We start from the raw sequence: 13796 nt of genomic DNA on the forward strand, positions 1-13796 counted from the left end.
GGATATTTGTTTTGAGGCAAGAAATTTTGGGGGCAGAAATCAGTGTTTGAGTACAGATTGTCCAGCTTATGATTTCAACTGTGTGTTGTCTTTATTTAAGCCGAGGTGCTCTGCGTTTGCTGATTGTTGTTTCCTTTTTGCAAGGTAGCATTTCACTGTTGCTTCTGACGAAGCAATTTCGCCCCAAGCACTCTGGACCAGAGTAAGGAGGCTTTATCGATCTGGGGATCTTGTGAGATGACAACCAGTGTTTGCTTCGCTCCCCCGGATTACAAGACGAAGAAGAGTTCGACATAATTCACCGGTTCGTCAGTTACCTGTGCTCAGTGGAGTCCAGTGTTCCGCTTCTACCTCAGAAACAGAGTACACACCGGGTCAGATAGATCAGTACCCCTCAGTCAGTATGGAGGATATGATGCATCAACTCCAGCAAACTATCGAGGCTATGCAACGGAATGCTGCTCGCCAAGCGGAGGTTACCGCTCGTCAAATAGAGGTTGTAGCTCAACAGGCCAAGGTAATTGCTAGGCTTCAACAGCAACAGCATCAACAACCACAAATAGCAGCTTATGCTTCAAACCCACCCCCACCTAGGGTTCCAATACCCAGGGATACAGCTTATGACCAGGAGAATACGGACATTCCGGTAAGGCCAGTCCCACCGCAGACTTCTAAAGTGCCGGCCTACCCAATAAACACACCGTTCGAGTCTGAGGTTGATTCTACAGCCTTGAAAGTAAGCAAGCTTGAGAAGCTTTTCAAGCATGCTCAAAGAGTAAACTCGATCCCAGATATAGATGATGGCTACACAGATTCGACGGTGACATTGCCGGACAGATTTAAAATGCCTCATATAAACCACTTCGACGGTTCAGGCGATCTTAAGGTCCATTTGAGGCTCTTTTTTGATATCTTGCGGCCGATGGGCCTCACTAGATTGCAAAAGCTATCCCTCTTTGGTCGGACCCTGTCGGGTATTGCGGCCATCTGGTATGCTAAACTAGAGGATTCCGTGAAGAGAAGTTGGGAAGAGATAGCTGAGGCCTTTGTCGTCCAATATTCTTATAACACTCAAATCGAGGTTACAACTCATGATCTCGAGGCAATTAGGCAAGAGCTGAAGGAGGGCTTCTCTAACTTCGTCACCCGGTGGAGGGCCAAGGCCTCCATGATGACCACCAGGCCAGCTGAGAAGGACCAAATAAGGATGGTCGTTCGGAATCTGCAACCGAAGCTGATGCAGAGGATGATTGTCTTACCCTTCCCTACCTTTGCTGATCTTCATGAGATTGGGGTACAGATAGAAGATGCTATGAAACAGGGTTTGATTGACAAGAGAAAAAATAGCCTAAGAGGGCCTTTACTCGTAGTTCGAATGTAGCTACGAGTAGCAATGCAGCTACAAGGACCACTGACGTTGGTATGGTCACCACCACACCAAAAACAGCCACACCCTTTACCGGCACTTCTGGAGCCACTCCACAACCTGCAAAGTACCCACCTCAAGGCCAGAGCATTTTCAACCCGCTCTACATGTCTCTATCTGCGACTTTGAGGGTCCTGATTAGAAAGGGGCATCTGAAGCCCCTGGAACCATGCCTATTGCCAAATCCCCTCCCTCATACACACAACCCGGCCAAGTATTGTGCCTTCCATCAACAGCATGGGTACGATACTGACCAGTGCTTCAGATTACGTCATGAGATTCAGGATCTCATTGACAACAAAGTAATAGCGCCTCCTGACAAGCCAAACATCACTACAAACCCTCTCCCACCACATAATCAGCCCCTTCCTCCACCTAGGCAAGTAAACCTGATCCAAACAATGACTGTCCCATACGACCGTAGCATATACATCACGCTTGTGTTGTTCATCCTAGAAAGCATAGATTTGTGCATGATGAGCACATCAATATCCCAACTCGAACCCACGGCAGTGGCTATGATAGAAGAGGGCATGCCTGAGGGCTCTGTGAGCTTGATTGAGGAAGCATACAACCCTTGTTGCTTTATTGCGGCAACTGATCAAGCCAAGCTGAGGGTGGAATTGCCAATGAGGATTGAGGTAAATGTAGTTCGGACGGACGGGCTGAGCCAAGGGCTGGATGATTTAGTTGAGCTTGAGGAGGATATCACGAATCTGCAGTTCTTTGATGAACAGGATCCGGGAGATGTGCGTATCAATTGGTTTGACCTGAATGGATCAACAGATAATGCAGGGTGGCTTAGTGATGAGCCAGATATTGATGAGGGGTCTCAACCAAAATAGGGACAGTCAGAAATAGGAACATCTGCAATGGCTGGAACGGTCGACGACAAGAGAGAGTTGCCAGAGAGCACCAATACAAAGAATTTTGCTCAAGAATTGGGTAGTTTGTGTACAGCTGATACAGAACAGGAGGCTCCGCTAAAGCAGTTCAACCAGGAGAGAACTGAGATTGATCAGAGGGCTAGAAAAGCCAAGGGTCCTATGGGGATAGAATGTTTTGTGAATGCAGGAATGACTACAGCAAAACTGGACAGTTGTTTGTCGGTTGCCAAAGGAATGTGGTGGAAAGACGATGATTTGCGTCCTGCCCATACTGATGAGAACTGGGGGCAGAATTTACTGGATAATACATGGTATACCGAGGAAGTTGACCACATGACTCAGAGTGGGCGGTACTTCAAGCCCCCACATCTGGATCAGCCAGAGTCATTAGGGAAAGATAAGGAAACAGAGAAACAGAAAGAGAAACTGTTAGAAGATGAAGCTGTACTGAAGCAGCTGAAGAAAATCCAGGCTCCATTCGGGGATTGTTAATGGCCTCACGGGTGCATATACAGGCCGTCCTATCAGCAATGGACAAGGCTAAGCTTTCTATTGACACAACTCTTGAGCAGTTAGTGGGACTGGTGTTCCCGGGTGGCGCTTCACCGACTTTGACTTTCACAGATAGAGAATTGCCGCCTGAGGGCTCCAAGCACAACAAGCCGTTATACATCTCTGTGGAGTGTAAAGAAAAGTGGATACTAGTTGTCTTGGTTGACATGGGATCTGCAATTAATGTGTGTCCGTTGCGTACAGCCTATGCTATCGGTTTGAAGCCGGCAAATTTCACACCAACAGCCCAGGTGATTCGGGCTTATGACAATACTAGTCGAGAAGTGTGGGGACAGTGCGGATCAGAACTCAGATTGGCCCGGCACAACAGGACATCGAGTTTCATGTTCTAGATATTCCAGCATCTTTAATTTATTTCTTGGACGGCCGTGGCTGCACCAAGTAAGAGCTGTCTCTTCCACTCTACATCAGATTCTGAAGTACCCCCATGGGAAGGGGGTAGCTTTTGTTTTTGGGAAGAGTTGTTTTTGGGAACTCTTCCATGCATCTGCCACCGGAGGTTACTACGCCGATCTTGAAAATTGTTTATGGCGAGGAGGATGTCTTTCTGTCTGGGTTCACCTTGGCCGAGGCTCGGGTAGTGTAAGATATTCTGGCAGTTAATGAGGGACTGTATGTTAGCGCGCAATCCGTTTACCTCATGAACAAGCTTCAACATGTACCCAGAATGCGATTGGGAAGGAGTGGCCAGAAGGGCGTCGCTGAATTGGCCGAAGTGCCGCACAACCCCCATACCTTTGGTCTAGGTCACATGCCTACCAAAGAGGATTGAGTAAGAAAGGGAAAGGAGATGGTAGGAAGGGCCAAGGCTAAACAAGCTGGGAAGCACTATGAGTTGGTACATTGACCTATTCAAGGAACCCTGAACGGACGCTTTGTCCGGGAGGGGGAGGATTTCCAATTTTGTGGCTTTTCGGAGCCATGGCTAAATTCTGAGAAGCGACGTTTGCCTGGCTTTGTGATCTTTTTCAACCTGCGGTTGCAAGGGGATGAAATTGCAGAAGAGCAGACTGACCTACTAGTTGTGGCTGAATAGTGCAAAGAGAATGAGTTCGATGGCACAGAACTTGAAACGGGAGCAACGCTGGCTTGTCTCCTCTCAGACCCTCAGATCACATCAGAGAGCTTGGGGGATGACTTCTCTGTTTCCATGATTGGAGATCAAACAGCTGTGGGCTCTTCTTCCAGCATTTGGGACGCATTTATCGCACCCTCCTTCGTTTGGCAGTACGAGGAAGGCTTTTTGTCTAGTAGTTCTGGGTCAGGTAGTGAACCAGAATCTGATTCCACAGAGTCTGTGGAGTCGGAATCAGATTCTAGTTCTTTTGAGTTAGAGTCCGGTATTCCTGGAGGCGATAACCCGGATGCCGTTGTTTTGTCCAGGTCGTCTTTTTCCTTTTATTTTGAGTCGGTTGTAACCGAGGAATTAGACAATTTGGAAGTTGTGAATGAGAATGACACCACTACTGTTTCAGAGTACTTTTCTCTGCCACTCGTTTATTGCATTAATCAAGACTTTCAAAACTTTGATAAAAACGACGAGAAAGAAATTCCTCCGATTTTGAAACATTTGATTAATCGAGTGGAGGAGAGGTTTGTAAAACCTTTGGTTGATGAAATCACTTCAATTAATGTTGGTACTGAGAAGGATCCATGTCTGGTCCAAATCAGGTCCACGTTGTCTTCGGAGGAACGCGAGCGCTTAGTCGCTTTATTAAAAGATTTCAAAGTTGTTTTCGCGTGGTCCTATGAAGACATGGCTGGAATCGATCCTGAGATTGTATAGCACCGGATCCCTCTTGACCCTAAGGCCTGTGTAGACACCCCATTTTTGACCGTCCTCAAGACTTGGACGTCACCGTTTGAACACTCGGTGATCATCTATGTTTGTGTTCGTTTGGAGTTCCCGGAGGTCTCGGCTTGCGCCCTTTGCCTCAGGATCTCCGAACTCGACTGTTTAGTGTCTGGTTTTGCACCAAACACTTGTGTTTTGCCTTAGAGGGGCAGGGAATACCTTGTGAGGCATCCCCACACATCACCGGCCATGGCCAGAGGCCACCGGCTAGTGTTTTGTTGCCGTCGGCAATGTATATTGCCGGTCGGCAGTACATTTTGTCAAAATGGCAATTTTGAGCAGCCGACTACTGTTCATCTACTTTTGGTAGATATTTTGTGCCAGCTGTGATAGCTGGCACCCACTCTGTTCCCCTCCATACACGTGTATGGAGGGATTTCCCTCTAAGCAAGCTTGTTTGGTAAGCTTTGCAAGGGGGACTTCTATAAGAGGAGAGCTCTCCTCCTTCTTCTAGGTTGGCAATTTTGAAGAGAAAAACCAGAGCTTATACATATACATACACACTCTCTCTCTATATTTCCCTCTCTCCCCTCCCTTGTGTGTGTTTTGTGGCCCAAAAGTGCATTTTTACCTTAGTTTTGCACTAACAGACACACTACCACACCTTACTTCGACTTTGAGGGACTTTGAGGGGTGTTTGTTGAAGTTTTGGACTGGTTTTGGTCAATAGAGGGTGGCTGGACCAACTGTTCTTCAAAGGTTCTTCAAGGGTAATCACTTTGCTTTAGTTTCCCCAAACTTGCACTAGTTTTTTTACCTATCTTTCTTGCTGATTTAGGCTTTGTGCATAACATAAAAAAAGCTTATATTTTCATGCTTAAGAACTTTCATTAAGGGTGTTTTGTGGTTTGAGTTCAAACTCACCTTCTTAGGCCTTATTTGGCCTTTTTGGTGCTTCCTTTGTGAGGCTTTGTTTGCTTGAGTGTCTTAGTCTTCTCACCACTGAAAACCAGTGGATTTTCAGTGGTAAGGAAGGTGGTTTGAAGTCTTGTATAGGGGAGGGACACCCCTCTCCCTTCATTGCCTCATTTTCTTGCCTTTTTGGCTTAAAGGGCAACATGCATGCTTGACTGATTTTGGCCCTATTTCAGAGGTTTTTGGGTGTCTCTAGGTCACATGTTATCTCTGTTTTTGGTCGGATTTGTGCCCTTTTGCATGCTTAACATACTTGCTTTATATTCCTCTATTTGGCCTAGAATTGCATCTTGTGTTTAGGTCATGATTCTTGCATGTGTTAGCCTAATTTCATGAAGGTATTGGCATTACTTTACCATGTTTAAGGCCTGTTGGCCATCTATTTCAGTCATGCTTGCCATGTTTGGTGTCATCTCTTTGTGCTTTGGCTTGTAAGCCTTGAGTATATTGGCCTCTAGCATGCGTAGCTTAGACCATCCTCATGATTTGGCATCATTTAGGATCGTATTTTAGTCCATAAATCATGTTTGTATGTTTGCATATGTGACCTCTTTCATGCTTTGAGGATGTGCCCTTTTATGCCTAGAAATGAGTTTTGGTGCATGCATCTCATTGGAGCCACTTAAGCTGCCATATCAGTGGGTTTTGGAGTCTATTTTTGCATGCTAGGATTCTATTTTTGCTTGTCTAGTTCATGCCATGAATGGTCATGTTAGTGGAAGTAAAGTGCCCCCTTTTGTGCCTTAGCCTTAGGTCCATTGGCTTGCGTGTTGGCGTGAGTGTTTGTCCACCATTTTGGGCACTTTTGGCCACTGTTTTGAGGTGGATCGAGGTCTTCCCCTTTATGGTTTAAGTCCACCATTGCATGCTTGTCTCATGTTTGTTGCATGATTGCTTCATTAGGTGTTGTAACATGATGATCCTATTGCTTAAATCGTCCATGTTTGCATTGCATTTGCATCTTGCATGCCTAGCATTGCATACTTGCCATGGTAGTTGCATGGCATTTGGCATGCCTTGCATCTTAATCTCATGTTGTATCTTTGAGTCATGTTTGCATAACATGCATTGCATTACTTGGTTTGGGGTGTCAAACCAAGTGTGAGGGTTAAGGAGCGTTCATACTATAAGTGATGTAACGCGTCTTAACTCTCGGTCACCGGGGCCCTTGACTTCGACATGATAGGGTCTTGGTCCTCATTTGTGTGTTGCATGCATTTTTACATCAAATGGCAAGCTTGATCTCTTAGGCTATCATGCACAATGGATGGCTCGAGGACCGAGGGCCATGCTTCCTTGAGTTCAATACATGATGGGGAACATGACCATGCTCACATGTGCCTGAAATCCCATGTCATATACTGTCTGTCCTCTGTTGCTGTCAAAACTGTCTTCTGTAGGAAGTTACCGCCGACCGGCAGTATCAATGCCGACCGGCCATTGGTGAATGGCCGATAACTCCATCAGCAGCCGATGGAAATTACATATGGCCGGTGGGCATTTCCTCCAGCCGATGGTATTCTACAGTGTGCAAGGAACCTGTCCCAGAACTTTGGCATTTTTCAGAGAAGCAGGGCAGTGTAAACAGAGGCGGCAGTGGTATGGTACGGACTTTCAGGGCAAGACGGGTTCGAGCATGCATCATTCACGCATCCCGAGGCGGGGGTTGTGGCCACCTTTCTTCTTTTTTGCATTCATTCTGTTAAGTAACTAGAAATTCTGTAATAATTAATGTGTTTATTATTCGGACTGTAATATTTATTTGGACCCTCCGAGCGAGGGCGAATCTGTAATAAGTGTGGGTGAGTGTGTGCATGTCTTCAAATCCCCGCTTCTTTCTCCCTTTTACTTACCTGCTTTGATGGTTAGTAATAGGACATGTTTAATTTAGCATACCTTATGCTATACATGCGTGCATCTATACATTTGTCTTGCATGCACCGGACTCGGTACATCATGCTAACTGCATTTGTATTTCAATTCCAAATTGAATACGTGCATCAATTGATTGCATTTCACATCTCATGTTTAGGTTAGCCGAGCCTACTCTAATTGCATCCTGTATGTGTTGCATTAGACATTTAAACATGGACTTGGATCATGCATTGTTCACTAACGAGTTTATTGTTTTGGCATGGAGTACGATGTAAGTATTTTCATGCTTTAGCATATCGCATGCGTGTGAATGCTATCATAACAGCATGCTTACCATGTGGCTAGATGCTTATGTGATAAACTGTTTGAATGCCTGTGGGTGAAGGTTGGATTGTCTGAGTTGGAAAAACTCGTTGAAATCCGTATTTTAGCCTACTTGCGAGTAGCAAATTCCAAAGTGTTTTTCAAGACAAACGGATATGCAATGCTTATTTCCAAATTAGGCAATCTAGTCTATACTTGTTTGCTGTGCGCATAACATAGTAATTCTAGGCTAATAACTGGAATAAGAACACATAACGTTTTCAAAAACGGATATCACGGTTAGTAGAGGCCGATCTTCGGATCGGGCGAGAGGGGGTGCTCATAGCTGACCTTCCCCAATCGTACCCTAGCTCCCGAGCCGAGGCAACTCTGGTGATGATGGACATGTGGCCTTCGGCATCGAGTCAGGGTTTCCTAAATTCCCCCATAACAAATATTTAGGTGGCGACTCTGTATCTGGCAAAACAGTCCATGTTTGGCACTTCTTTTCAAAAAAAAAAATCTGTTTCTCAAAACGATTTGCCGGATTTGGACTCTTTGGTTCAGATTAAGAACCGTGACACAAATCGAGTCCGAACTGTAACGAAGGCCTCACACGAGCGCTTCTACAGTTTCTGGCGACTCTGCTAGGGACTATTTAGAGAGCTTGACTCGAACTCATGATATCCTGTTTTGATCTCATTTATGTGTCTCTTTGCATTGCATGTGCATTGGTGCGCCTAGGACACCGTGTTTGCCATCTGCCATTCCTGAACGGTTTGCCGGAGGCTTGTCTCGTCAAGGCATGACCATAAAGCTGACCGGTTATGGGCTCTGACAGTATGGGAACACAAACCCCAATTTTTACCGGGGCACCCTTTTCGACCATTCGACCTAGTGCATATCGAAATCCATAGTGACCATTCCAAGCTAGGACAGGTTGCTTACCCGATGATAGGTTATTTGAAAACTGCTGCGTGTATAGTGAAACCCTACCCCAACATAGGGGTGTTTTGGCTCTCTTTACTTGTTATGTGCTTTTAGAGTGTATCTCTACAGGAAAGTACATATCAGCTTGCAAGATTGAGTATTAGACCTGAGGCATCAGTGTCAGTTATGAGAATCAGTTATCTGTGGGTATTCGATTCAGTATTTTGGGGATAGTGATTCTGGGGAACAATGATCAGTATCGAGGAACAGTGTGTTCGGCTTACCAACTGTGTATTATAAATACCTAGCTGTGCGTTGTATGTGTTTATTTTATGCCGTTGTGCTGTCCGATTGTTTGTTTATTTACTGCTTTATTTAACTTTTTGCTAGGTAGTTTAGCACCATTGCTTCCAACCCGGTAGATATTCCCCAAGCACTCTAGATTAGAGGTCGTCGGCTGCATTGATCTGAGGATTTGGTAGACGGACAACCAGTCTACCCCCAGTTACTAGACGGAGGACAGCTAGGCAGGCCATCAGTTCAACAGTCAGTACAGTGGGCTTTATCTACCCCACCTGTGTACAGTAGGGATCAGGATTCCGTTTCACCCACAAAAAGGGAACATATATCGATAATTCAGTCAGAACAGAACAGTATGGCTAGTTTAGAGGAGATGGTGCGCCAACTCCAAGAAAGCATGAAAGTGATGCAGCAGGATGCTGTCCGACAGGCAGAATTTGCCAAACAGCAGGCCACAGTTATGAATGAGAAAGCAGAGTTAATCGTGAGATTGCAGCAGCAAACCGGAGCATCTGCTTCACAACAAGTCCCTCCCCCACTAAGGGTTCCGATACCCGAAGAAACTTCGAATGCCCAGAATATCCAAGAAGATACAGACATCCCAACTGGGCTGGCTCCGCCCCCGATTCTACCTCAACTATCCAAGGCACCCACTCCTATCAATCAACCGGATTCTCCCTTCGAGTCCGAGGTGGACCCCATGGCATTAAAAGTGAGCAAGCTTGAAAAGCTGTTCAAGAAATCTCAAGGTGTGAAGTCCATTCCGGACATTGAGGACGGATACACCAACGCAGCCGTGATGCTGCCAGACCGATTTAAGATGCCACAAATTGATCGTTTTGACGGATCCAGGGATCCCATGGTGCACCTGCGACTGTTTTCAGACATCCTAAGGCCAATGGGCCTCACTAGACTGCAGAAGCTGTCTCTATTTGGCCGGACCCTGTCGGGCGTAGCAGCCATATGGTATGCCAAGTTGGAGGATGACGTCAAGAGAAGTTGGGACGAGATGGCTGAGGCCTTCATCTTGCAGTACTCATACAATACACAAATCGAGATTACGACCAGGGATCTCGAGACAACGAGGCAAGAACCCAAAGAGAGCTTCTCAGAATTCGTAGCCAGATGGCGGGCTAAGGCTTCGATGATGACCTTAAGGCCCACGGACAAAGACCAGATTCGGATGATAGTGCGCAATCTTCAGCCGAAGTTGATGCAAAAGATGATTGTACTCCCCTTCCCTACCTTTTCTAATCTGCATGAAATGGGGGTGCAGATTGAGGATGCCTTAAAGCAAGGCTTGATTGATAATGACCGGGAGCAACCCCGCAGAACTTTCAATCGTAATACTAATGCAGGCCCGAGTGGCTACAACTACCAGGACCTCCGAAGTGAGTATGGTCACCACCAACCCTCCCCCGAGAACTATGGCAGCCGCACCATTCTCCGGTGCGTCCGGAAGCAACCCACAAACAGCCAAATACCCCCCCAAAAACACCAGAACCTTCGCTCCACTTTACATGCCCCTGTCCAAAGCTTTGGGGGTTCTAATCAGAAAAGGGCATCTGAAGCCCCTAGAGCCGCGGCCCTTACCAGAAAGACTCCCCGCTACCCACAACCCAGCCAAGTATTGTGCATTTCACCAACAGCACGGTCATGACACCGATCTGTGTTTCCGATTACGTCATGAGATTCAAGATCTCATTGATAATGGGGTGATTTTGCCTCCTGAGAAACCCAATGTTACTACAAATCCTCTCCCCACACATAACCAAGCTCCACCACCCAAAAGAATCAATTTCATCCATACTGGGGTCGTGTCCTACGATCCTAGTATTTATATCACACCTTCTTATCTGCCTAAGCCAGAGGTTTTCCTTCCCGATTGCACCGATTTGTGCATGATGGACGTTTCCGTAACCCAACCCAAGCCAGCGGTGGTGACTATCGAGAGCAGGAGAGAGAAGACTCCAAAGGAGAAGGGGGTTGTTGAGCCAGGGTCTGCGGAATCTGGGAGTGATGTTGGGAATGCTTATAGTCCGAGTGACTACATTTCACCAATAGGTCAGGATAGACCAGATGTGGAATTTCCAGCAGGAGGAGAGCTGTGTGTGATCCAATGGGACAGTCTGGGGGGAGGAACAGATGATTTAGCGGCTGTGGAAGGGGACCTTGCCAAGTTCCAGTTTTACAGTAACCAAGATCCAGAAGACTCAGCCGTCAACTGGTTCGATTATGAGAAATCGACAGAGGCCACAGGATGGTTGGACGATCAGCCAGATGTGGTAGGAGAGTTTCAGCCAGAACAAGGCCCGGCAGGGGCAGGAATGTCAGTAATAGCCGGGAGGGTCGAAGAACAGAGTGCATCGCCGGAGAGCGTCTGTGTCAAGAATTTCGCTCGAGATTGGAGCATTTCGAGTACGGGGATTATTGAACAATCGACTGCATTGACACAGTCGGAACAGGAAAGATTCGAAGGTTCCGAGAGAATCAGGAAGGCAAAAGCCCACGTGGGGGTTGAGACCGCCGCAAGTACAGAAATGGAGAATGCCGCGAGCATGGGAATAGAAGGTACTGCAAGTATCGGAACAGTCATACCAGAACCGGACAGGTGCCTGTCAGCTGTAGATAGAATGTGGTGGGAGGACGATGATCTATGTCTTGCTCACACGGACGAGGATTGGGGGGGTAACCAACCAGATGATACCTGGTATATCGGCGAAGTTGATCACATGACTAGGAGTGGACGGTACTTCAAGCCTCCACACCTAGATCAACCAGAGGCGTCTGGAAAAGATAAGGAGGCAGAGAAGCAAAAAAGGCAACTCGAGGATGAGGCCGTATTGAGACAATTGAAGAAGATACAAGCAGACATCTCCATCTGGGGGCTGCTTATGGCTTCTCGAGTACATAGACAGGCTGTCCTTTCAGCCATGGACAAAGCCAAGCTTTCTTTAGACACCACGCCCGAACAGCTGGTGGGCCTAGTTTTTCTGAGAGGAGGTCCCCCGGCATTAACCTTTTCAAACAAAGAACTACCGCCTGAGGGCACAAATCACAACAAACGCCTCTAAATTTCCATGGAATGTAGAGGCAAATGGATACCGGTGGTACTTGTTGATACCGAGTCCGCCATCAATGTCTGCCCAGCCAGAACAGCGTATGCAACCGGGATGAAACCCACGGACTTCGTGCCGACTGCTCAGGTGATCAGAGCATATGATAATACTAGCAGGGAAGTGATGGGGACTGTCAAAATTCAGACCCAGGTTGGTCCCGGACAACACAACATTGAATTCCATGTCTTGGGCGTTCCCGCAACCTTCAATCTGCTCTTGGGGCGGCCGTGGTTGCACCAAGTAAAGGCAGTCTCTTCCACCTTACATCAGATGCTGAAGTACCCTCACGGGAAGGGGGTGGCTATTGTTTTCGGGAATTCATCAATCCATCCGCTGCCGGAAGTGTCCACACCAGTCTTGGAAATCGAGCATGGCACTGAGGATGTGTTCTTATCAGGGTTCACTTTGGCTGAGGCTCGAGTGGTGCAGAATATTATGGCTGTGAATGAGGGGGTGTACGTCAGTGCTCAATCCGTCTACCTCATGAACAAGCTTCAACACATCCCCGGGATGGGATTGGGAAAGAGCGGCTGGAAGGGCGTCGCAGCATTGGCCGAAGTGCCACACAACCCTCATACCTTCGGTTTGGGTTATACGCCCACCAAAGAGGACTGGGTAAGGAAGGGTAAAGAGATGGCTGGGAGAGCCAGAGCAAAGAAGGCTAGGAAGCCTTTTGAGTTGATGCATAGGCCCATTCAGGGTACCCTAAACGGACGCTTCGTCCGGGAGGGGGAGGACTTTCTGTTTTGTGGCTTCCCAGAACCATGGCTGAATGCGGAGAGGAAGCGCATACTAGGGTTTGAGATTTTCTTTGACCTGCAGCTACCTGAGAATGACATCGCCGAAGGGTAGGCAGATCTATCGGCTGAGGCTGAACAGAGTAAGGAAGTGCAGTCTGAGGACGCTGAAAACGAAATGGGGGTAGCGCTGGCATGTCTACTTTCAGATCCTCCGATCGAACAGAAGTGCTTGGGGGATAACTCCTCGGTATGTATGATCGGGAATGAAACGGCTGCAGGCCTACCATTAACTATTTTGGATGCATCCATCGCACCCTCTCTCACTTGGCAGTACGAGGAAGGATTTTTGTCCAGCAGCACCGGGTCAGGTAGTGAGCCGGAATCTGATTCCACCGAGTCTTGTGAGTCGGAATCAGGTCCCAGCTCGACTGAGTCTGAGTCTGGTATTCCTGGGGGTGATAACCCGGATGCCACAGTCCTGTCTAGGTCGTCATTTTCTTTCTCTTTTTGAGTCTGTTGTAACAGAAGAATTGGGCGGCTTGGAAGTATCTAATGAGAATGATGTGGATGTGGTTTCTGAGTATTTTTCTGTGCCTTTGATTTATTGCTTAAATCAGGATTTTCAAAATTTTGATGAAAACGATGAGGAAGAAATTCCTCCGGTTTTGCAACGATTAATTGATCAAGAGCAGGAAAGATTTGTTAAACCCTTAATGGATGAAATCACTACTGTGAATGTTGGTACTGAGAAGGACCCGCGGCTGGTCCAGATCGGGTCCACGTTGTCTTCGGAGGAACGCGAGCGCTTAGTCGCTTTGTTAAAAGATTTCAAAGATGTTTTCGCATGGTCCTACGAAGACATGCCTGGAATCG

The sequence above is a fragment of the Camellia sinensis genome, chromosome 3 (assembly GCF_055761805.1).
Source record: "Camellia sinensis isolate YWXY chromosome 3, ASM5576180v1, whole genome shotgun sequence".
Lineage (NCBI taxonomy): Eukaryota > Viridiplantae > Streptophyta > Magnoliopsida > Ericales > Theaceae > Camellia > Camellia sinensis.